Below are 23,152 nucleotides of genomic sequence, written 5' to 3'. Positions count from 1 at the left end.
GTATTTTTCTCTATGTAAAATAAAGTATATATTTACTAATATAATGATTTCCAGGAAGGCATTTTCATTCTTTTATTAGCTTCTGATGGATTGGCAATAACAAATGGATGACTAGTTATTAATGCAGGCCTCTGAAGCAAACATCATCAAACTTTTATTTTTGGTTTACTTATGCACATGGATTTGCTGGAAACTTTTTTAATGAATGTATCGTTTTATGTGATATATTATTTTCTATGTATCTAAATTAGGCTACAATTTTGATAAAATAAGATAACAAGATTGTGATGTGTTTTTTTATGTTAAACGATCTAGTCAGACTATTAGGAGGCTTCAGTATATAATAATGGTCTTGTGTTAGGAGCTTCTATAATTAACTACTGTATATTACTTAATTATTTTACCTGTCTTCCTGTTGTAGCAAGATTACTATATTACTGTTCACTTCACAGGTTTTCCCACTACGACAGTTCAAGACCAGTGAATCATGGATTTCAAACTTGATTATATATTGACAATGCAGAGGAATAAACAAAAACAGTAAATCCACTCTGATTACAGTATATAACTTGCCTATACATTTCCGTTAATGAAAAGGAAGTGTGCAATTAACTTGCATTAAATATTATATAAGGTATCCACAAATTAATAGTTTACTTTACCATCTTTACCAAACAAAGAGGCCAGTAACAGTCTTCCTCACTCAATAATCGTATGTAACTACTGTTTTTAACCAATTAATTGGCTAATAGTTTTTCCAAAAAATGTTCAGAAATTGTCATTTTTTATGAATGAATTAGGTTAAGAATACTTATTTAAAATATGTCCAATACAATTTTATATAAAAAAACAAACAACCACAAAAACTACCATAGCGATTTCACTTTTTCAGAACCTGCTTCTCTCTGTATCCTCTGGAGGTCCAAAGGAAAGGCAAGGGGCTGCTTTTCCACATTTCCTCAGTGGCTGCTAATTTCTGCAGCCAATGGGTGAGGGGCTGCTGCTGGGCTGACCGATAAGCAGTGATCGGCAGCAGGGCAGGCACTGGGGGAGATGGAACCAGGAAGCAGAAGGACTGGAGGTCCCTCTGAGAGCAGCAAATAGGGCTGGAATGGCACTCTGGTAGGCCAGGCTAAATTCCATTTATCTGGTCGTCCCCTCAGTGACTGCCCATGGTCCCACATGCTGGCCGGCTGCTACGATTGGGGCTCAGCTTTGATCGGGCAGCATAAACTGAAAGCTCAGACATCAGGAAAAATGGCCACTGGTGGAGCTGCTGTGCATGTGAAGCCACAGAAGCCTTTGTAGTGTTTGCCATCAGTCACCACTGACAGATCCACCTCTGGGTCCTCCTACAGCCCCATCAATCTTCTGTCTGTAACAAGCAGTTAAAGCTGCCAGATGGAATGAAAACCAGAAACTGTGATCTTGCAGGTGAGTGGATGCTTCCAGAATCTACAGCCTGAGAGCACCTTGAGCGGGAATGCATGAAGTGGGAAGTGGCCAGAGTGGGTGATGAACAGCACAATGTTGGGTGCGGTACTGGTGGTGCTGTTGTGGTGACTGTCTTCTCTGCTAGCCTCGCCACACTTAAAACCATGGTGGAGGACTGCTGTGCTGCTCCTCTGGTTTGGAAGAGGATGGACTGCTGTGTCGGCCCTAGACATGTGCCTAGTGGGAAATCCAGCACTGGGCACTGGCTGTCTCTCCACTGTTAGTACCTGTCTCTCTCCTGGCACTTCTGACTCTCCCTGATGTTCACTTGATGATTCTTTGCTGCTCTCTTGCTGTCATTCTGTGTCTCTATTTGCTACTCTCTTGCTGTCAGTATCTGCTGCTCTCTTGCTATCTCTGCTGCTCTCTTGCTGTCTGTTTCTCTTTGCTTTCTTGCTGTCTTTGCTGGTCTCCTGCTGTTTGTCTCTCTCTGCTGCTCTCTTGCTGTCTGTTTGTCGGCTACTCTCTTGTCTGTCTCTCAGCTTCTCACTTGCTATCTCTGCTGATCTCTTGCTATCTGTCTGTCTCTCTTTTTTCCTGTGAGTACTTGTGAATTTTTTTCTTCTGCAATGTTTTCATCTGTGTATGGATCCCAAAAGTGTTCACACAGAGTTGCTGTACAGACCCAGATGCACACACCAAGAAGTGTATTAGAATTGTGTTAAGTGTTCCTAGGTGGGAACAGGGGGTTGACTAATCAAACATGGCTGTATATAGAGAAGCTTAACACATTGGAGGCCATACACAAATGATCTGAACCTAGCATAGATTGTAAGCTTGTGAGCAGGGCCTTAGTACCTCTATGACTGTCTGTTATTACCCAGTATATTTTTATCAGTGTTTCCAATTGCAAAGCACAACACAATATGCTGGGCTATATAAGAAACTGTTAATAATAGCATAGGGCTGGTTTCAATGTTGTTAGCAAGGGTGTGCAGCTCAGTTCTTGCATTTTTGGATGCATAGAAGTACACCAGGGAGGTGCATTGAAGCAGCATTACCATAAAGTTGCAAAAACAACTGCAGAAAAAACCACAAGGAAGATGCAAGTTCAACCAACTCAGGCGCTAAGAGGAGGGTTCCTGCACCCCTCAACAAGCCCCATCCCATCAACAGATTTCACCTGCATTAGGGCTGCTTCTATGACTTTCTTGGCTGGTTTCCAATCCCAATCTGCCCCTGGCAGCAACTACAGGAGGATTCTCTTCCTGCTGGCGTACAGTGGGCTTTCTGACAGGTCTCATCAGATGCAACTGTTCCAGGCAAGTGGTTAAACCAAAATGAATCACAAATATTTGCCTCAATTTTTAATGGTTAGTACTGTGGGTCTCCAAAATATACTGGTAATACTTGATTGTGTACCTCTTAAGGATATCAAAACAATGTAATCCAAATTTTTCCAAGTACATTAATCCTTGAATATTAGTATCACATATTAGTTAGTTAGGACTTATCTGCCCTAGATATATAGATAGATAGATAGATAGATAGATAGATAGATAGATAGATAGATGATACACAGATGTGAATGTGTTCAATTTACAGACTAAAGAGGCCTTTGTGTATTATTTTGCACAATTATTTACAATTGGTGTATTTTTACCAGGGTCAATTAATCTTCTCCCCACACTTACCCTTGCTACATTTACCCTTTACTGCAATCCCCTGTCTCCATAGCTCCTATACTGTATGTGAATGTGTTAGCAGAAAAAAATGAGGGTTTGAGCAAACAATATGCTCCCACTGCACATACTGTATCTTATTCAGGACAGACTATGTATAATGACAGTATTATATAGATACTGTACTTGGTCAATGGTTCTATTTTACGTAAATTGTCACAATTTAATATTAATGAGTTAAACAAAACAAAAATAACTGATACTGTTCCTTTGTTAATTGTTATTTTTTTATGTTATCTTTAAATAAATCAATTTAAAAAAAAATTAGAAAGTTTTGTTAACTGTATAAATTTATTTTTCCTTTGGGTTTTAGCAAACTGATTTGTCAGCCAAATATCATTGTAAATTTTAATTCTTCTTATACTGTATTTAACCACAAATATTTTTATTTAATTTAAGTCAGTATTAATGTTGTTAAAACTAGAGATGAGTGGGTTAGGTTCACTGAGAACTGAATATCACGCACTGAGTCGGTATCCCAGCCCAGATCGGGACATCCCGCCAGACTCCGAAACCAGAATGAGGCAAAACATCATCGTCCCACTGTCGGATTCTCATGGGTTTTGGATTCCATATAAACAGCCGCGTGTCATTGCCATTTTCACTCCAGACTTAGAGAGTGAGGGAGAAAGACCTCTGTCTCTCTCTGTGGGTGTTGGCGTCAGGTGGGGTTAGTGTGTTCTCTGTAGGGGTACTTCTGCTGTCACTATTGTGTACCTGTGCTGTGTTAGGGGTGCTGTCTTGGCGTTTCATTTGCTGTTATGGCCACGTGCTGCAGCTGTACATGGGTGATGCTGTCACTGTGTTGTACAGGGTGCAGGGGCACTGTCCTCCTCCTGTATGCTGTAAAATATAGGGGTGCTGCTGGCCCTGTATGTTGTAAAAATTCAGGGGTGCAATTGTTACAAATGAAAAGCACACTGCTCCTGTATGCTGTACAATATAGGGGTGCTGATGTTAAAATAACATTAAACTGGCCCTGTATATTGTAAAAATTCAGGGGTGCAGTTGTTAAAAATGAAAAGCGCACTGCTGCTATATGGTGTAAAATACAGGGGTGCTGCTTTTTTTAAATAACATTACACTGGCCCTGTATGCTATAAAAATTCAGGGGTGCAGTTGTTAAAATTTAAAAGCACACTGCTCCTGTATGCTGTAAAATATAGGGGTGCTGCTGTTCAAATAACATTACACTGGCCCTGCATGATGTAAAAATTCAGGGGTGCAGTTGTTAAAAATTAAAAGCACATTGCTCCTTTATGCTGTAAAATATAGGGGTGCTGCTTTTAAAATAACATTACACTGGCCCTGTATGCTATAAAAATTCAGGGGTGCTGCTGCTTCTGTTAAAATAACATTACACTGGTCCTGTATACAGGGGTGCTGTGAAAATAAAGGGGCACTGTTCTGTGTGCTGTAATAATAAAGGGGTGCTGTCCTGTGTAATGGAGAACAACAATTTGGAGGAAAAAATAGTGGAAGATAAGGAACCACTTCCAGTTCCTAGTACTAGTGCTGAAGCTGCTGCTGCCACCAGTCATGACATTGACAATGCAATTCCATCAACGTTGTCTGCTAAGGAAGATGCCCAATGTCACAGAGGGCATGTAAAATCCAAGAAGCAAAAATTAATAATCAGGAAAAAAAAGAAAAGAAATTATCTGATGAGAAATTTAAAATTGGCAATATGCCATTAACAACATGAAGTGGCAAGGAAAGGCTAAGGCCTTGGTCTATGTTCATGACTGGTGGTTCAGCAACTAATGAGGATGGAAGCCCTCCTACCTCTTGAAAAATGTAAAAAAATAAGCTTGTTAAAGCACAAGAAAAAACAACTGTGCGTTTATAGATATCACAAGTCCCCAAGGAGAGTCTAAGTGTGTCCGTGGTTGCGAGGTCTAGGCCTGACATTCGGAAGACTGTATGGAAAGAGGAGGCTCCTACCACCATTTGCATGCCCAATGCAAGTGCTGAGAAGAGCACCACCAGTTCAATTGCTGATATTGAGATTGAGGATGTCACTGTAGACGTACACCAGGATTAGGAGGATATGGGTGTAGCTGGCACAGAGGAGGAAGTTGACGATGAGGATTATGATGGTGATGTGGTTTGTTTGAATAAGGCACCAATGGAGACAGTTACTGCCTGTGGGATGAGAAAGCCCATTGTTATGCCTGGGCAAAATACCAAAAATGCCACCTCTTCGGTGTGGAATTATTTCTCCACAAATCCGAACAACAGGTGTCAAGCCATGTGTTGCCTTTGTCAATCCATAATAAGTAGGAATAAGGATTTTAACCAACTAGGAACATCCTCCCTTATACGTCACCAGCAGCGCATTCATCAAAAGTCATTGTCAAGTTCAGAAAGTTTGGGTAAGCGCATAAGCAGTCCACTGACACCTAAATCCCTTCTTCCTGTTGTTCCCAAGCTCATAAAAACCACACCACCAACTCCCTCAACTTCAATTTCCTCCTCAGTCCTGCAGGCCATGTCACTGGCATGACTGACGAGTCCTCTCCTAAACAGGATTCCTCCAAAGGATCCTTGAGTGGTACACCTACTGCTGCTGCTGCCGCTGCTGTTGTTGCTGCTGGGAGTTGATCATCATCCCAGAGGGGAAGACAGAAGACTACTTGTACTACATTAACTAAGCAATTGACGGTCCAACACTCCTTTGTGAGGAAGATGAAATATGACAGCAGTCATCCTGTTGTAAAGCAGATTACTGAGGCCATAACAACTATGCTGGTGTTAGACATGCATCCGGTATCCGCCATTAGTGCAGTGGGATTAAGACAATTGATGGACGTACTGTGTCCCCGGTACCAAATCTCGTCTAGATTCCACTTAACTAGGAAAGCGATTCCCCGACTGTACAGGAACATTAAGAAAAGTGTCCTTAGTGTCCTGAAAAATGCAGTTGTACCCATTGTCCACTTAACCACAGGCATGTGGACAAGTGGAGCAAGGCAAACTAAGGACTACATGAGTGTAATAGCCCACTGGGTAGATGTATGGCCTCCCGCAGCAACAACAGCAGCAGCACCAGTAGCAGCATCTCACAAACGCCAACTCGTTCCTAGGCAGGCTACTCTGTGTATCACCGGTTTCTGTAAGAGGCACACCGCTCACAACCTCTTATGGAAACTGAGGGACATCATTGCACAGTGGCTTACCCCACTTAGACTCTCCTGGGGATTTGTGATATCGGACAATGCCACCAATATTGTGTGTGCATTACGTCTGTGCAAATTCCAGCACATCCCATGTTTTGCACATACAATTAATTTGGTGGTGCAGATTTTTTTTTTAAATGACAGGGGCATACAGAAGATGCTGTCGGTGGCCCAAAAAATTTTGGGCCACTTTCGACATTCATCCACTGCGTGCCGAAGACTGGAGCGCAAGCAAACACTCCCAAACCTGCCCTACCATCACCTGAAGTAAGAGGTGGTAAAGTGGTGGAATTCATCACTCTATATGCTGCAGAGGGTGGAACAGCAGCAAAAGACCATTCAAGCCTTCACATCCACCTACGATATAGGCAAAGGAAGGGGAATGCACCTGACTCAAGTGCAGTGTAGAATAATTTCTGTGTTGTGCAAGGTTCTCAAACCCTTCGAACTTGCCACACGTGAAGTCAGTTCAGACACTGCCAGTTTGAGTCAGGTCATTCCCCTCATCAGGCTTTTGTAGAAGCAGCTGGAGAAATTAAAGGAGATACTAAGATGGAGTGATTCCGCTAAGTATTTGGGACTTGTGGATGGAGCCCTTCATTTGCTTTGCCAGGATTCAAGGGTGGTCAATCTGTTGAAATCAGAGCACTACATTTTGGCCACCATGCTCGATCCTAGGTTTACAGCCCACACTGTATCTCTCTTTCCAGCAGACACAAGTCTGCAGAGGTTCAAAGACCTGCTGGTGAGAAAATTGTCAACTCAAGCAGAACGTGACCTGTCAACAGCTCCTCCTTCATTTTCTACCGCAACTGGGGCTGCGAGGAAAAGGATAAAACTCCTGAGCCCACCCACTGGTGGTGATGTAGGGCAGTCAGGAGCAAGTGTTGACATCTGGTCCGGACTGAAGGAGCTGCCAACAATTACGGACATGTCTACTGTCACTACATATGATGCTGTCACCATTGAAATAATGGTGGATTATATGGGTGACAGCATCCAAGTAGGCATATCATACAGTTCATATGTAGACTGACAGGAAAAAGAGGCAATTTGGAGGCCCTTGCAAAAACTGGCATTATTTTACCTAAGTTGTCCCACCCCTCCAGTGTGTACTCCGAAAGAGTGTTTAGTACAGCCGGTAACCTTGTCAGCAATCGGCGTAGGAGGTTACTTCGACAAAATGTGGAGATGATGTTCATCAAAATGAATTATAAATTCCGCCGCAAAGACATTTACCAGCAATTGCCTCCAGAAACTACACAGGGGCCTGTGATGGTGGATTTCGGTGGGGACGAATTAATACTCTGTGAGGAGGAAGATGTACACACTGAAAGGGGTGAGGAATCAGAGGATGAAGATGAGGATGACATCTTGCCTCTGTAGAGCCAGTTTGTGCAAGGAGAGATTAATTGCTTCTTTTTTGGTGGGGGGATTAATTGCTTATTTTTTGGTGGGGGGATTAATTGCTTCTTTTTTTGTGGGAGCCCAAACAAACCAATAATTTCAGCCAGTCGTGTGAAAGACCCTGATGCTGAATTGATTGGTTTGTTAAAGTGTGCATGTCCTGTTTATACTACTTATGGGTGGGTGTGAGGGCCCAAGGACAATTCCATCTCACACCTCTTTTTTTTCTTTGCATTATGTGCTCTTTGGGGCCTTGTTTTTAAAACTGCCATCCTGTCTGCCACTGTAGTGTCATTCCTAGATGGGCCAGGTGTTTGTTCCACTCTCTTGTGTTGCTTAGTTTAATCATCCAGCGACCTTGGTGCACCTCTTTTTCTTCTTTGCTTCATGTGCTCTTTGGGGCCTAGTTTTCAAAACTGCCCACCTATCTGCCACTGCAGCGCCACTCCTAGATGGGCCAGGTGTTTGTGCCGCCCATTTGTGTTGCTTAGCTTAGTCATCCAGCTACCTTGGTGCAACCTTTTGGCCTAAAAACAATATTGTGAGGTGTTCAGTGTTCAGAATAGACTGATACATGAGTAGAAATGAATGTTATTGAGGTTAATAATACTATAGGATCAAAATTACCCCCAAATTCTGTGATTTTAGCTGTTTTTATGTGGTTTTTTTTTTTTAAATCATCCAGATCCAAAACCAAAACCCGGAAGGGTGGTTTTGGCAAAACTAATCCAGATCCAAAACACGAGCAGGGATCCAGATCCAAAACCAAAACCCAAAAAGTGTCCACCGCACATCTCTAGTTAAAACTATGATATGCTGCATTGAGCCATGGGGGTCATTCCGACCTGATCGCTCGCTGCAGTTCGCAGTGCAGTGAATGGGTCATAATTGCGCATGCGCCGGTGCCACAGTGCTCCGGCACATGCCAGACTGCTGAAGACCGTCATCCCCTAGCGATCACCTCTGCCTGATTGACAAGCAGAGGCGGTCGATGGGCGGGGGGCAGCGTTAGGCCACCATTTTGGGGGCACAGTCCAGCCAACGCAGGTGTGGCCGGACAGTGTGGGGGGGTTGGCTGAAGCAGCTGCATGATGTCACACGCAGCTGCTGCTACCAGGGGCAGCGACAAGCAACTCCCGGCCAGCCACAGGTGCTGCGCTGGCCGGGAGTTACTCAACAAGTACAAAAGCAACGCCGCTGTGCGATGCTTTTGTACTTGTGCGGGTGGAGGGGTAGACAGGCATGCGGGGCAGACTAGCCCTGTGCTGGGCGTCCCCCCGCATGTCTGGGAACATGATCGTAGCTGTGCTAAATTTAGCACAGCTACGATCAACTTGGAATGACCCCCCATATTCACTATATCTATTGCTGGTCATTTTATAATGAAGCAAGTAAATCAGTTCATGTCACTAATCTAAATGTCATTGTCCAACAGTTTATATTATTTTCATTCGATCACTTAAAAACTGTACAGTAGTATCCCAGATATAAGATGTCAATTACAAGTGAAAGTGTTGACAAATAGTCCTCTAAATGCAGTCATAATCCTATCTGACTCTCTACAGTGAACTGTCACTTTGCTGATTCAAACATCTTGTAATGATCCAAAATCTAGATTCTTAGCAAGACAGGATCATGACATTTTACTGTTTAGTCAATAAATGTTTGCCAGCTATAAAAAAAAATGTAATTTCATCACTTCCAGCACATTTCCTAGACCATACAGAAATGTTTCAGACTCATTCATTTTAAATTCAGTTTACCTTTCCTTTGAGCAACAGTATGTATTTATAAATAAATAAGCAAACAAACAAACAAACAAACTAACAGACATTAGGTTGAATTGTAATTTGCTTACAGTCTCAGTTCATAATATACCAGGTTTCATGAATGTATTCTAGTACAGGGCTGTCTTTTCCATTGGGCTGAATGGGCAGTTGCTTGAGGACCCCAGGAGTCTAAGGATCCTAGGCTGATAGCTGAGGGTCCCCTTTTTCCAGTGTTAGCAGATTTTTTAAAATAAGCCCTGGGGCATTAGAGATATCCGACTTCAAAGCAGCAGTCTGCATCTGAGCCTGTTAATTGCTTTTCCTGTGTTATGCACACCAGTGCTAACAGGTGTATACCGGTGTATGAACAGAGAGGGAAGCGAAGCAAACGAACTCACAGACAGTATAACATAACATACACAGGAGGTGATGGAATAACTAATAAACACAAAGTGAACGGAGAAGCCCAAAGGCTCAGGAATTGGGTGTCTCCCTAGTGTCAGGAATGCTCAGATGGAATAGAGCGGACAATGAAGCGAGGTGTAGTGATTTAACATGTGGAGCACCTGAAATGATGTTGCTAAGAGCAACAGAAAAAACCCCAAAGGGTTACCAACGGGTGTGGGAATAAACTCCTTGGTCAGAGATAGAAATATAGACACAAGGAGAGTATCCACAATCCTAACCCCCACTTGCAGGGCACAGGTTCAGCTTACTGCCACTAAACTGACACCTGGACGCCCTGCACAGTGAGGGAGGATTAAGCAAGCAGGTCTGAGAGTACAGCCGCAAACCTGCTGGGTTCACAGAATAGCAAAAGAACCCCAGCAGGTCAAACAACTGACTCCAGTCTTACTGCTAGGTCCAGATTGGCAGAATGAAGTACCGAATCCCAAGGCCTATTCGCAGTAAGCAACAAGTAAATACAAAGTCACACAGTACTAGCTAACTCTCTGGAACTGACTAACAAACAAAGATTCAGCAGCATTTGCCTAGCCTGAGAGGATGGTTTATATAGCAGGTGCTGTCCACGCCCCACTCAGACCTCACAGACTGTGAGCACAAAACCAGCGCCGGATTCCCTGCCGTGCACAGAGCCTGACAAGGGGTCAAAGAACCCCTACCACCGGGTTTATCGGGGAACTGCGAGAAGAAAGAGCGTATCAGTCTGGGGGCATGAAGATCACAACTGCGCACCCACGACCGCTCCTCCGGGCCATACCCCTTCCAGTGCACCAAAAATGACAGCCGACCCCGAACCATCTTGGAGTCAAGAACCCTTTCAACCACAAACTCCCTCTGACCCCGTATCAGAAGAGGAGAAGGTCTTCCACTGGAAGAAGGATTACTAACCGCCAGTTTTAAAAGGGAACAATGAAATGTTTTATTGATACCCAATGAACGGGGCAGATCTAACTGAAATGCCACCGGATTGATAACCCTGGTGATCTTATAAGGGCCAATGAACCGGGGGCCTAACTTATGAGATGGCTGTCTCAACTTCAAATTCTTGGTGGACAACCAGACGAAGTCTCCTAATTTGAAGCTGCAGGGTCTTCTCCGCTTATCAAAAACCCTTTTGGTCACTAAAGACACAGACACAAGGGCTTTCTTCACTTTCCTCCAAATACCCCTAAGGACCGAAACAACAGAGGAACCACCAGGCGTGGAATCCAGGGGGTCAAAAGAATTGGCCTTAGGATGATGCCATACACACAAAGGAAGGGAGAGATCCCTGTAGCAGAGTGAGCCGCGTTGTTATAGGCAAACTCCTCCATGGACAGATGAGCAACCCAGTCAGTATGACACTTGGAGACATAACACCTGAGGAACTGCTCCAAGGACTGGTTCACCCTCTCAGTCTGCCCATTAGACTGTGGATGGTAGCCTGACGACAAGCTCACAGAAATCTGGAGATCAGAACAAAATGCCCTCCAGAATTTGGCCACAAACTGGGATCCACGGTCAGAGACCACATCAAGTGGCAACCCGTGGAGGCGCACAACATGCTGCATAAATAACTCAGACAGGCGTCTGGCCGATGGCAACCCAACCAGTGGAACGAAATGCGCCATCTTCGAAAACCTGTCAACGACAACCCAAATGGCTGTCATCCCCGAGGATTTGGGCAAGTCCACCACAAAATCCATGGAAATGTGGGTCAATGGCTTAGACGGAATAGAGAGTGGATGTAATGGGCCGACAGGAACCCCTCTAGGAGTTTTATGTCAGGCACACACGTCACAGTCCCGAACCCACTGATCCACATCCCTAGCCACTGAGGGCCACCACACCGCCCTAGACAGCAACTCCCGAGTTCTGGCAATACCCAGATGCCCTGCCGACCTCTTGGCATGGAATTCCAGGAACACTCGCTGTCTTAACCTAGGAGGCACAAACAAGAGACCTACCGAAAGGTCTGGAGGAGCCTGCTCCTGTGCTCTAAGGACTAATGACAAGAGGTCTTGGGTAATGCCCACTTTAATACATGATGGGGACACAATGGGCAATGGCTCCTCGGTGGTCTCTTGAACTGGAGCAAAACTCAGCGAGAGCGCATCAGCCTTGATGTTTTTTGACCCAGGGCGATATGTTATCAAAAAATTAAAGCGAGCAAAAAACAAAGCCCATCGTGCCTGCCTGGCATTGAGCCGCTTCGCTGACTCTAAATATGCCAGATTCTTATGGTCGGTGAGAATTGAGACCACAAACTTAGCCCCCTCAAGCCAGTGTCTCCACTCCCCGAGTGCATCCTTTATAGCCAACAATTCCCGGTTACCCACATCATAATTCATCTCGGCAGACGAAAATTTACGGGAAAAGTAAGCACAGGGATGAAGGCGATTATCAGACACCCCCATCTGAGAGAGCACTGCCCCAATACCTATCTCAGAGGCATCCACTTCTACCACAAAAGGACGCTCTGGATCTGGGTGTCGCAGCACCTTGGCCGAGACAAATGCCCTTTTGAGACGGGCAAAGGCCGCTTTGGCCTCACAAGACCAGTGAGCAACATCCGCCCCTTTCTTAGTGAGTGCCACCAAGGGGGCCACTATAGACGAAAATCCAGCGATAAACCGTCTATAAAAAATCGCAAAGCCCAGAAAACGCTGAAGCGCCTTCAAACTAGTGGGCTGCACCCAATCCAGGACTGCCTGTACCTTAGAACCCTCCATTTGGAACCTTCTGAGGAGATAATATACCCTAGAAATGCGATTTGCTGGACTTCAAACTCGCACTTCTCCAGCTTCGCCCCAAGCTGGTGGTCTCTGAGTTTCTGGAGGACTAAGCGTACATGCTTCCGATGTTCCTCCAGGGAATGAGAGAAGATTAGGATGTCATCTAGATAAACAACTAAGAATCTATCCAAATATTCCCTGAGCACATCGTTCATGAATTCCTGGAAGACTGCCGGGGCATTAGAGAGCCCAAAAGGCATCACCAAATATTCATAATGCCCTGAGTGGGTATTAAAGGCAGTCTTCCATTCATCCCCCTCTCTTATTTGGATTAGATTGTAAGCACCGCGTAGGTCAATCTTAGAAAAAATGGTGGCAGTACGAAGCTGGTCAAACAAAACCGAAATGAGAGGCAGTGGGTACGAGTTTTTAATCGTGATACAGTCCAATTCCCTGAAGTCGATGCAGGGTCACAACGAACCGTCCTTTTTACCCACGAAGAAGAACCCCGACCCAACTGGGGACTGTGAGGGTCTGATAAATCCCTTAGCCAAGTTCTCCTGAATGTACTCTGCCATAGTCTCAGGACGTGACAGGGAGTACAACCTGCTCTTGGGAAGCTTAGCATCCGGCAACAAATCAATGGCACAGTCATAGGGGCGATGGGGAGGTAGTACCTCCGCAACTTTTTTGGAGAACACATCCGCAAAATCTGCATAACATCCTGGCAATCCTGGCAAACTTAGCTGCGAGAGCCTGACTGGAAGGCTCAAGCAACTCCTGAAACAATCACTACCCAACTAAGAATCTCCCCAGAGACCCAGTCAAATTGAGGGTTATGGGCCCTTAACCAGGGTAACCCCAAAACCAATGGGGCAAAAGAACAGACAGTCACATAAAAAGACAATTTTTCAGAGTGTGTGGCTCCAATAAACAAAGGAATTTGGCTGGTGCAGGAGGTAATTTTACCCTGGGACAATGGTTCCCCGTTTAACCAACAGATCTCAATCTCTGATGCCAAAGGTACTGAGGGAACAGAGTGTTCCAGGGCGAATTGACGGTCCATGAAAACCCCATCGGCCCCACTGTCAACAAAGGCCTCAGTCTTGACAGTTTGACCGAGGATCTCCAAAGTCACTGGAATGGGAAAAGTCTTTTTGGGAAATTTTGACTTCTCGCCTGACAGGATATTTCCCATCACCCTCAGGCCCTGAAGTTTTCCGGTTTTTCTGGGCATGATACTACAACATGACCTTTATTCCCACAGTACAAACACAAACCCTGCTGTCTCCTCCGCGTCTTCTCACGCGAGGAGAGGCGGGTAGCCCCAATCTGCATAGGCTCCTCGGAATATTCCTCAGAGTCTGAGGTTCCCTTGGGAAAAAAGGAAACTGCGGTCTCCCTTTCAAGCCTACGCTCTCTCAGCCGTCTATCCACCCGGATGGATAACTGCATGAGCTGATCTAAGCTATCAGGAGAGGGATATTGTACCAGTTGGTCCTTTATCTGGTCAGAAAGGCCCCTTCGGTACTGGTTTCTCAGGGCTGGGTCATTCCACTGGGTATCATGAGCCAACCTCCGAAACTCCGTACTATAAACCTCAGCTGGCCGTCGCCCTTGCTTAAGAACCGTAATCTGAGCCTCGGCTGAAGCCATCTTGTCAGGGTCATCATACAAAATGCCCAGATCCGTAAAAAAAGCATCAACACTTTTAAGCGACGGACAATCAGGCTGTAACCCATATGCCCAGACCTGTGGGTCTCCTTGTAGCAAGGAAATCACCATGCCCACCCGCTGAATCTCCGACCCAGAAGACTGGGGCCTAAGCCTGAAATATAGCTTACAGCTCTCCTTGAAACAAAAGAACTGCGAGCGATCTCCAGAAAAACGATCCGGGAGATTTACTTTCGGCTCCTTAACCCCTGAACTTGCCGCTGCTGCTGCGGGAGCTCCGCTAGCGGCCTGCGGGGTGTTCATTTTAATGGACATCTCATTAAATTGTCGAGTCAGGACCTGTACCTGATCGACCACCTGTTGCAAAGTATTTTGAGGGGTATGCTCCATATTCCCACAAAATTTCAACAGAAGTAGGGCTGCTGAATATGTTACGCACACCAGTGCTAACAGGAGTATACCGGTGTATGAACAGAGAGGGAAGCGAAGCAAACGAACTCACAGACAGTATAACATAACATACACAGGAGGTGATGGAATAACTAATAAACACAAAGTGAACGGAGAAGCCCAAAGGCTCAGGAATTGGGTGTCTCCCTAGTGTCAGGAATGCTCAGATGGAATAGAGCGGACAATGAAGCGAGGTGTAGTGATTTAACATGTGGAGCACCTGAAATGATGTTGCTAAGAGCAACAGAAAAAACCCCAAAGGGTTACCAATGGGTGTGGGAATAAACTCCTTGGTCAGAAATAGAAATATAGACACAAGGAGAGTATCCACAATCCTAACCCCCACTTGCAGGGCACAGGTTCAGCTTACTGCCACTAAACTGACACCTGGACGCCATGCACAGTGAGGGAGGATTAAGCAAGCAGGTCTGAGAGTACAGCCGCAAACCTGCTGGGTTCACAGAATAGCAATAGTACCCCAGCAGGTCAAACAACTGACTCCAGTCTTACTGCGAGGTCCAGATTGGCAGAATGAAGTACCGAATCCCAAGGCCTATTCGCAGTAAGCAACAAGTAAATACAAAGTCACACAGTACTAGCTAACTCTCTGGAACTGACTAACAAACAAAGATTCAGCAGCATTTGCCTAGCCTGAGAGGATGGTTTATATAGCAGGTGCTGTCCACGCCCCACTCAGACCTCACAGACTGTGAGCACAAAACCAGCGCCGGATTCCCTGCCGTACACAGAGCCTGTAACCACTACACAGTAAAAACCCGGACCGGAGTATCAGCTGCGCTCAGGTTACTTCGCTAACACTTGCCTCCCGGTTGCCATGGCGACGTGGCAGCACAGAGCAGGAGATCCTAACATCCTGGCAGATATCTCCATTTTTGTCTGACCTTAAACATTTCTGAGGGAAACTCCAAAAGCTGTGAGTCTCCCATTTTGGGTAACACTGGCAGCTTATCTCCACCATGCCCAGAACTGGAGATATCAACCTTTGACTATCCTGTCCTTGCTCCAGCTCCACACAAATTGCATTTGGATTCATATTTTCATCAGTAGATTGCTCCTGCTCCAGAAACTCAATCTCCCCCTCCAGTACTTTCTGAAAGGTGTGACTCTCTAGTTTTTTATCCCATTGAAAGCTAAGGCACTGGAGATATCCTCAGTCAAGCAAGCTGCCCTCCCACTGGAAAATTATGACTAGTAAGCCCACTCTATTATCCACCCCTCCCGACTATTAAACACCATCTATCACCCTGTAAGTCATGTACCAGGGTCCCGTCTTTCTGCCCAATGCCTCCCTTCTACAGATTGGTGTTCTCCCTTACCACCACTGATAGCACCAGGGGCGTTTCTACAGAGGAGGGGGCCCATGTGCACCTCCGAGTGGGCCCCCTCCTTTGTACAGTGCTGTATACTCCGCCATTGTGCCGGAGTCTACTGCGCATGGCAAGGTCTCCGGAAACATGGCACCCGCCATGATCCAGAGACCAATTTGGCTACCGTGCAGCTCACGGCGCTGGACTCCGGAAAGCTAAGTATTAAAATAGGTGCAATGGGTGTGGTGTGGGCCCCCCTGGACCCAGTGGCCCGTGTGCACCGCACCCATTGCACGCATTGTAGAAACTCCAATGGATAGCACCCCCCAACCCCATCTCCGGAGAATGGTTAAGGGCCCCAGTTAATTGCTTTGCCCAGGGGCCTACACTGCTGTTAAGATGGCCCTGTTCTAGTACTTTGCATTTATCTGCAAAACCCTAAAAGCCAGCTGCAAATTATTAAAATATAGAAAACATATAAATCAGATCAAAGAGGTTTCAAGTAACTACCTGGAAAAAAAACTACAAGTAATGGAAGGGAATAAATACAATGATAACAAAATAATTTTTGATCCTTGGATAACATATAACACTTTCCAAAATTGTATGAGTTCATAAAAACAAAGTAATTAATAATATCTGTCACAGGTGTTTATTCAGAGTTGTTAGCAAACAAAAAATTGGCCAAAACCATGTTGCACTGCAGGTGGGGCAGATGTAACATGCAGAGAGACTTAGATTTGGGTGGGGTGTGTTCAAACTGAAATCTAAATTGCAGTGTAAAAATAAAGCAGTCAGTATTTACCATGCACAGAAACAATGTAACCTACCCAAATCTAACACGTTACATCTGCCCCACCTGCAGTGTAACATGGTTTTGCCCAATAGCTAACTTTTTTTGGTTTGCTAACAACTCTGAATAACCCTCACAAAGCATTAATTAATGTTTATATAGTGCCATAACTCCCAAATTGTAGAGATGAAAAAAAAACACCATCTGCTCTGCTGCAACCTCGGCCCAATCTGTCCTAGCGTAATGATACCTCTACTGGTTGAGTAGTTGAATTGCATTAACTTATGATATATTTTGCTTGCAAATCTTTGGGAACTTTTATATGCTGACAGTGTCCTTTCACGGTCTCTTTAGGTGCAAGCTTTAGACAGTTGAAATGACCAAAATTACAATTAACATTACATTGTTGTAAAACGGGTACATAATGAGGCTACTATCAAGTTAGTTGCAAAATTCCCATCAAAATACTACAATAAATAGTATGTGACAATGGGGGTCATTCCGTGATGATCGTAGCTGTGCTAAATTTAGCACAGCTGCGATCATTCACACTGCCATGCGGGGGGATGCCCAACACAGGGCTATCCCGCCCCGCATGTCAGTGCCGGCCCCCATCCCGCAGAAGTGCAATGGCATCACACAGCGGCGATGCCTTTGCATTTCAAGAGTAGCTCACAACCAGTTCAGCTTTAGTGTGCTGGCCGGGAGCTACTCATCGCTCCCCAGCCCGAAGCTGTAGCGTGTGACGTCACGCAGCCGCTGCAGCCGCTGCAGCCCGCCTCTTGTTCGGTCCGGCCACGCCTGCGTTGGCCGGACCGCACCCATGAAACGGTGTCCAAAAGCCGCCGTTCTGCCTGCCCAGCGACCGCCTCTGCTTGTCAATCAGGCAGAGGCGATCGTAGCGGCCCAATAGCCTTCAGCCATCTGGCATGCGGCGGCGCACTGTGGCGCATGTGCAGTTCTGACCCGATCGCACCGCTGCGATAAACTGTAGCATGCGATCGGGTCAGAATGACCCCCAACGTGCTACAACATCACAAACCTATACACTACCCTGATTTCATGATCTCATTTTGTTTCAATTTTAAAACTGAGACATCTCAGAATTTGAAGTGCATAAAACACATCTATTTTAGTTATATCAAGATTTTTTTAAATAAAAACAGAAACTATGGCACATAACTTGCATATAAATAAACCATTAGGGGGAATAAAATTAGCTACAATAAATTACCATAGTTAATTGATGGGGGAGGTAGTTCAACTGATGCTACTAGCCACCATTATCTGGGATTTTTTTTCCACCTGCCCAGAGACAGGAGACACAAACTCCAGAATAAGTACAGTTTGTTTTTGCTGCTGCGCTATCACAAAAACACATGGATCTGGGTCTTCTCCCAGATCCTGTTTTTTTTTTCACACGGAAGCAGGTACATCGAATTGCCTGCAAAAAACATTGGGTAAAAAAATCGCAAAAATACCATTTTTTTTTGTAGAAAAATTAGAATCCCCCCCTAAGCCTTAATATTGCATATATACTGTATGTGGAAGTTATGTAATGAGTAAGACAATCACAAGCTACTGTATATGAACATGTATGATGCAGCCAGTAACCATATATATCATTTGGTAAATATCTGTATTTAAGAGGAGAAACTCAGAGAAGTCTCAATGACACATAAAGTACAATTTCACTCAAATGAAGGATATTTAGATACGTAAAAAAAGACTAAATAATCTGAAAAAGTATATGTTAGTGAGACCAGTTTAACCTGACATTGTCAGTTCACAGTGACATGCTGAGCAAATCTAGATCACATTTGTGATAGGTGTGAATTGAAGTTAATGAGGGATATATTCATTTTATTTCATATGAATAGAAAAGATGTTTTAGTCGTATAGGAATTATTTGTGTCTACAAAACAGTTCTGGAAGAATCATTTCAAAATGAAACATATACAGTACTACAGACAGTGGCGGATCCAGGGGGGGCACTCGAGCCCGTGCCCCCCCTGTCATTTGTGGTCCGTGCCAACCCCATGCCCGCCCGCCCGTGCTGTGCCGATCCATTTCACAACTGCAGCCGCAGCTTAGGCTGGAGCTGCGGCTATGAAGTTGCTGGATGCCGCCCGCCCATTATGCAAATACTCCAGCAGCAGCCAGAGCAGTGAGGGGCCAGTCATCACACATATCCAGGCTGGAGTATTTGCATAGTGGGCGGCATCCTGCTGGAACTAGTCTAACCTACCACGTTGCCTCATTGAAGACCGGAGCTGCTGCGGAGTGCAGGACTGCGGTGGCCGGCGGGTATGATGGCTGAGAAATAGCTTCCGACCTCAGCTGCTGAACCTGGACACTGGTGCCAGGAAGCAGGCTTAGGTAAGCAGGAGGGGGGCTGGCCAGCTTTGCTGCTGAGAGGCAGCCCCTTTGATCAGCTCACTACTCACTACCCTGGTGGCAGCCCACATATGAGAGTTCTCTTCAACCCCACACACACACTGACACACACAGCCCCCTGCACACTGCCCACAGCTCCTCACACACTGCCCCCTGCCTCTCACACACTGCCCCCTACACCCTGTCTCTTACACGCTGCATCCTGGCCCATGCCCCTTACATGCTGCCTCCTGCACCCTGCCCCTAACACGCTGCCCCCTGCACCTCACACGCTGCTCCCTGCTCCTCACATGCTGCCCCCTACACCCTGCCTCTCACAAACTGCCCCCTACACCCTGTCCCTCACACGCTGCCTCCTGGCCCCTGCCCCTCACATGCTGCCTCCTGCACCCTGCCCCTAACACGCTGCCACCTGCACCTCACACGCTGCTCCCTGCTCCTCACATGCTGCCCCCTACACCCTGCCTCTCACACACTGCCCCCTACACTCTGTCCCTCACACACTGCCTCCTGGCCCCTGCCCCTCTCAAATGCTGCCTCCTGCACCCTGCCCCTAACTCGCTGCCCCAGCGCCTCACACGCTGTCCCCTGCACCTCACATGCTGCCCCTGCACCTCACACGCTGCCCCCTGCTCCTCACACGCTGCCCCCTGCACCCTGCCTGTCACACACTGCCCCCTACACTCTATCCCTTACACGCTGCCTCCTGGCCCCTGCTCCTCACACGCTGCCTCCTGCACCCTGCCCCTAACACGCTGCGTCCTGCTCCTCACACGCTGCCCCCTGCTCCTCACACGCTGCCCCCTGCCTCTCACACACTGCCCCCTACACCCTGTCCCTCACACGCTGCCTGCTGGCCCCTGCCCCTAACACGCTGCCCCTTGCACCTCACACGCTGCCCCCTGCACCTCACATGCTGCCCCTGCTCCTCACACGCTGCCCACTGCACCCTACCTCTCATACACTGCCCCCTACACCCTGTCCCTCACACACTGCCTGCTGGCCCCTGCCCCTCTCACGCTTCCTCCTGCACCCTGCCCCTAACACACTGCCCCCTGCTCCTCACATGCTGCCCCCTGCCTCTCACAAACTGCCCACTACACCCTGTCCTTCACATGCTGCCTCCTGGCCCCTGCCCCTCACACGCTGCCTTTTGTACCCTGCCCCTAACACGCTGCCCCCTGCTCCTCACATGCTGCCCCCTGCCTCTCACAAACTGCCCCCTACACCCTGTCCCTCACAGGCTGCCTTCTGGCCCCTGCCCCTCACACGCTGCCTCCCGCACCCTGCCCCTAACACGCTGCCCCCTGTACCTCACACGCTGCCCCCTGCTCCTCACACGCTGCCCCCTGCCTCTCACACCCTGCCTCTCACACACTGCCCCCTACACTCTGTCCCTCACACACTGCCTCCTGGCCCCTGCCCCTCACACGCTGCCTCCTGCACCCTGCCCCTAACACGCTGCCCCCTGGTCCTCACACGCTACCCCCTCCCTCTCACACACTGCCCCCTACACCCTGTCCCTCACATGCTGCCTCCTGGCCCCTGCCCCTCACACGCTGCCTCCTGCACCCTGCCCCTAACATGCTGCCCCATGCACCTCACACGCTGACCCCTGATCCTCACACGCTGCCCCCTGCCTCTCACACACTGCCCCCTACACCCTGTCCCTCACACGCTTCCTCCTGGCCCCTGCCCCTCACACGCTGCCTCCTGCTTCCTGCCCCTAACATGCTGCCCCCTGCACCTCACATGCCGCCCCCTGCTCCTCACACGCTGCCCCTGCCTCTCACACACTGCCCTTTACACCCTGTCCCTCACATGCTGCCTCCTGGCCCCTGCCCCTAACACGCTACCCCCTGCACCTCACACGCTGCCCCTTGCCCCTCACACCCTGCTCCTCACACGCTGCCCCCTTCCCCTCACACGCTTCCCCCTATACCCTGTCCCTCACACATTGCCCCCTGCACCTAACATGCTGCCCCCTGCACCTCACAATCTGCCCCATGCCCCTCACACGCAGCCCCCTGCCCCTCACACACTTCCCCGCTGCACCCTTCCTCTCACACACTGCCCCCTGCCCCTCACATGCTGCCCCTCACACGCTGCCCCCTGCCCCTCACACGCTGCCCCTTGTAGTGGGGACATACCCCATTTCTGGGAGCTCATGCACTGAAGCCGCATGCAAATGTACTTGCCCCTTCCATGGTGCCCCCCCCTATAATTTTCTTCTGGATCCGCCCCTGACTACAGAGATATTTGCTAAATAACATATTTGGGTGGATTTTGAAAATATGTACAATAATAATAATAATTTCTGAAACATACTTTATACAGTATGATCACACAATCACTATGGTGTCTATTTACTAAGCCTTGGATGGAGATAAATTGGATGGAGATAAAGTACCAGCCAATCAGCTCCTAACTGTCATTTTTCAAACACAGCCTGTGACGTGGCAGTTAGGAGCCTATTGGCTGCTACTTTATCTCTGTCGACTTTATCTCCATCCAAGGTTTAGTAAGTAGACCCCTTGGTCTTTAGTATTTAAGTAGATTAACTGAATTCTTAATTATGGATTGGGACAAATAACAAAATCCTCTGACAAAAGATTCTGTTGAAACCTGAAACAATTGTGAACCTTAGAAATATGGAAACATAGAAGTTGACAGCAGATAAGAACCTCTTGGCCCATCTAGCCTGCCCATGTATATACACACACTTACACATACAGTAGGATTTGTTTATTTTTTGTAAGGAGCCAGTTATCCTACCAGAACAACATATATTTGGATTGTGGGAGGAAACCGGAGTACCCGGGGGAAACCCACACAAGCACGGGGAGAATATACAAACTCCACAAAGTTAGGGACATCGTGGTAATTGACCCATGACCTCAGTGCTGTGAAGCAGTAATGCTAACCATTGTACCATCAGTACTACCCTAGCCTTATGCGTCTAATTATATTTTTGCTCGTATGCATCGGTATAGTGGTTACCCTAAAATTTTGTTACTATTTCCAATATATGTTTTCAATATATGTGTTACTGCTGTGTACAGTGCTTTGGAATTTCGTGGCGTCCTACAAATAAATGCTAGTAATAATAACCTTCATTTGCAATTTAAAATTAACTACTTAGGGCTAAATAATTTAATATTCTCTCTGTTTAGCTACAGGAAGCAATAACTGTGCCACCAAATCCTAAGGATTGTTATAATTAAAATCTTATTAAAACCATTATTGAATTAAACAAACCCCAAACTAAATTCTATATTTTTTTTACAGTCCAAATAATAAATGTACCTAAGTTCTACTAAAAGGTGATTTTGTCCTAATTGTCAAGAAATTAATTGTAGAAAATGGTTCAAAAACAATATCACACAGAATGTCCAGTATAAAAATTAAGTAATAAATAAAAAACACAAATATAATATATCTATAGTAGCAACATCAGATAAAGTTAAACAAAGAAGAGCGTATAAAAAATATATATAGAATTAGCAGGTTACATGATAATGAATTTCCCATATAATCCACCATTGAAGTTAGAAAGTAATGTAACAAATACTGACATGGTCTGACATCTTCAAGATAAACTCTCTACCTTGCGTTCCTCTGAGACTATGGATAAAAGTATAAACAGCACAATTCTTCAGGCTTCATCATAAAACAAATATGGATTCCCAGCTGATCAGCCTCTGACACTCTACACAGCAGTCTGAAGGAGATATGTCAGGAGATTACCAATAAGTAAATGCTAATAGCAAGAAATGACATGAACTGCTTTGTCCAGTGAT

General features: G+C 46.3%; 1 protein-coding gene and 1 long non-coding RNA gene across 8 annotated transcripts in view; one reads left to right on the top strand and one right to left on the bottom strand.

Annotated features, from left to right (window-relative positions):
- LOC134898384 (uncharacterized) overlaps positions 1–3,378 on the top strand; it is a 356,145-nt gene extending 352,767 nt beyond the window's left edge. For both annotated transcript variants that reach the window (XR_010172211.1, XR_010172210.1), the window contains one exon: positions 453–3,378. This is a non-coding gene — a long non-coding RNA (uncharacterized LOC134898384). The remainder of the gene's footprint in view (positions 1–452) is intronic.
- The window catches only part of LINGO2 (leucine rich repeat and Ig domain containing 2), a 2,057,065-nt gene that overhangs the window by 1,034,607 nt on the left and 999,306 nt on the right, over positions 1–23,152 (bottom strand). The window lies entirely within an intron of this gene.

This window comes from Pseudophryne corroboree, chromosome 1 (assembly GCF_028390025.1).
Source record: "Pseudophryne corroboree isolate aPseCor3 chromosome 1, aPseCor3.hap2, whole genome shotgun sequence".
In the NCBI taxonomy this organism is placed as follows: Eukaryota; Metazoa; Chordata; class Amphibia; order Anura; family Myobatrachidae; genus Pseudophryne; species Pseudophryne corroboree.
Note: the sequence above shows the minus strand (reverse complement) of the source record. Positions and strands in the feature narration are given on the sequence as shown.